Source organism: Dreissena polymorpha, unplaced genomic scaffold (genome assembly GCF_020536995.1).
Source record: "Dreissena polymorpha isolate Duluth1 unplaced genomic scaffold, UMN_Dpol_1.0 chrUn010, whole genome shotgun sequence".
NCBI classification, from domain to species: domain Eukaryota; kingdom Metazoa; phylum Mollusca; class Bivalvia; order Myida; family Dreissenidae; genus Dreissena; species Dreissena polymorpha.
Window position 1 is genome coordinate 157,501 of NW_026273324.1, and position 2,703 is coordinate 160,203.

Consider the following 2,703-nt stretch of genomic DNA (forward strand, 5'->3'; position numbering starts at 1 on the left):
TGATCTAGAGGCCCCCGGTTCAATCCCGGGTTCCGGCACGAACGGAAAAGTTCGGCGACTGAAATTTTTTTTCAGTCAGGTTAATAAATAGAATAAAGGTTTATTTTATGTAGACATTTTAAAATCCATTTTACTACAATTGGACATTTTTATTAAAATTAATGGATGCTGCCTGGTGACAACGTTAATTAGTTTTTTTTACATGACTTAAATATTTTATAAAAAATACACGTGTTTTTATATTAACAAATCAATGCAAACAACATATTTATCATCCATGTATTTTTATGGTTGCCTATCATAGGTCCTAAGTACTATACCTACCACATATAGAGCGCGAAGCGCGACACATATTATTGATTGTAACAATGAGTTGCGATAAAGGAGGCAGCCGCTTATCAAGGAGGAGCTGTGTCCCAGCAACCAGTTTCCCTAGAGTCAAGCACTCCTTGGATTTTTTTTAAGAACCACATATAGAGCGCGAAGCGCGACACGTAAAACTATCCAGGTGGTATGGGCCATTTAGCATTATCCGACCATTAGGTCCATAGTTATCTTCCTTAGAATTTGAGAAATTTTGAAATAGTTGTTCGAAGTCCAAAATTTTCATCCGATTGTTCTCAAACTTGCACAGGATTTTAAATCAATAAGGACCCAACCCAAAGTCTTTATGAGCAATATTGGACAATAAGTCCAGAATTATGTCTCTTTGAATTTAAAAATAAAAGTGAAAAACTGCTTGGTTAGGTGATTATGTCAACATTTTTCATCAGATTCTTTCCATACTTACTGTGTCTTCATATCAATGAGCATTTTTACTTCATTTAAAATGAGAAACATCGGGACAATAAGTCCAGAATTTTTTTCTATTAAATTTGACAAAATAAACAATTTCCACTTGTTTAAAAGATATCACAACTTTCGTCTGAATCTTTCCAAACTTGTTTAGTGTTTTTATATCGGTATTTCTCGAACCCTATTGAACATGATGACTATCGGAGCAATAAATCTATTATGATCTTTTACTGAATTTCAAAGTATTGTGAAATGCAGCTTCTGTATGCAATTTACAGTTTTCATTCATTTTTTTTTCAAACTTTTATAGTGTTTTCATATCAATGAGTACTAACCCCTATCGTAAATGAGCGACGTAAGAATAAGTTCAGAATCATCTCCGTTTGAAGTTGAGAAAAATATGAAATTACGCTTACAAGATGAAGCAGATTTTTTAAACGTACACCGTTCTGTCCTATTAATGAAAACTGCACACGGATGCCAGTAAAAAAAGGAAACCAATGTAAATAAAATGAACTATGAAATATTTGGGGGTTACAACACAAAATCATAGATAATGGTTATTTGGGGGTTTTAACACAACATCATAAATAATGGTTATTTGGGGGTTTTAACACAAAATTATAGATAATGTTTATGCCAGTATTATTTTCTATTTTGTTTAAAATAATCGGCCAATATATTAATATTTACTGTAGAAAAAAATTGTTCCATGTAACTTCATTGAGTGCCTTTTACACTGAATTTCCCGACGCCCTTTGATGCTTTGCATCAATACTTATCTTGTATACATATTATTTTACATATTATTTTTTAATACTGATAGTAAAGTTGCAGCTTAAATAACTTTGTGTACATATTTGTAGTATGTATTGTTTACGTTACCGTACGTTTTCTATTTTGTATATGCATGTTGTACGTGTTATATTTACACTTCGAAAGGCCTTTTCACAGATTTTGGCATGTAATAAAGTTGGTCATAAAATGCTTTATATTTATAAATGTTACCATTTATTATAAAAAGTTCCAGTAAAAACACAAACACGAATAAAATTAAAGAAAGCAAAAAAAGTAACACTTAACTGGGCTTGAACCACTGAACCCTGGAGTAAAAGACTATCGCTTAGACCATTCGGCGATCCGTGCTCCCAAAATTAGTGATGTATTATAAATGTATACAAGCAATCCTCATAATATCACAAAATATAACAACAGCAACAAAACTCTCCAAAGTATTCAATCATTTCGCGTTGCAACGCTTTATAATTTTAAAGTTTTAAAGGGACTGTCAACCACAACGACAAAGAGAAGAAAAGTTGTAAAATACCGTATTTTTTACAATTATTAGTTTATATTGATTAAAATATCACGACTGGTATATTACATTACTTGAACAAAAGTTGTTTAATTGTCATATTTTCAGTATATTTGGTAATAAATTGTACTGGGTATGTCAACCAGGTAACTACCTGTTTCTTAAAACTGTTATGACTATAAATAACGCCAGTAAATTGATCATCATCGTCACGTGGTAAAAAGGAATGCAAATTTTGCATGCGTAGTGAATTGTATATATGTTATACATAAATGTTCAATCTACTTGCGTTATTTATAGTGTTTATATCGTTATGTTACATATTTTCACGATGTACTTTCGATTTCACATCGCGTAATATTACCGACTATTTTGAAAATATGAACTTTTTTTCAAGTAATGTAATATACCAGTCGTGGTATTTTAATCAATATAAACTAATAATTGAAATAAAATACGGTATTTTAGAACTTTTCTTTTTTCGTCATTCGTGGTTGACAGTTCCTTTAAATCGTCAAAAGATGCATATAATATATATTTAGAGCATGGCAAATGGTCAGTATCACTGTTTCCTCACAAATATTAAAACTATA

The 2,703-nt window shown here is 31.0% G+C and overlaps 1 protein-coding gene across 1 annotated transcript in view; it reads left to right on the forward strand.

Annotated features, from left to right (window-relative positions):
- LOC127863481 (uncharacterized) overlaps positions 1-92 on the forward strand; it is a 12,502-nt gene extending 12,410 nt beyond the window's left edge. The window contains exon 8 of the mRNA XM_052403029.1: positions 1-92. This exon is cut by the window's left edge and continues 701 nt beyond it. The gene's annotated coding sequence lies outside the window, so the exon portion shown is untranslated.
- The last annotated feature ends 2,611 nt before the right edge of the window (positions 93-2,703 follow it).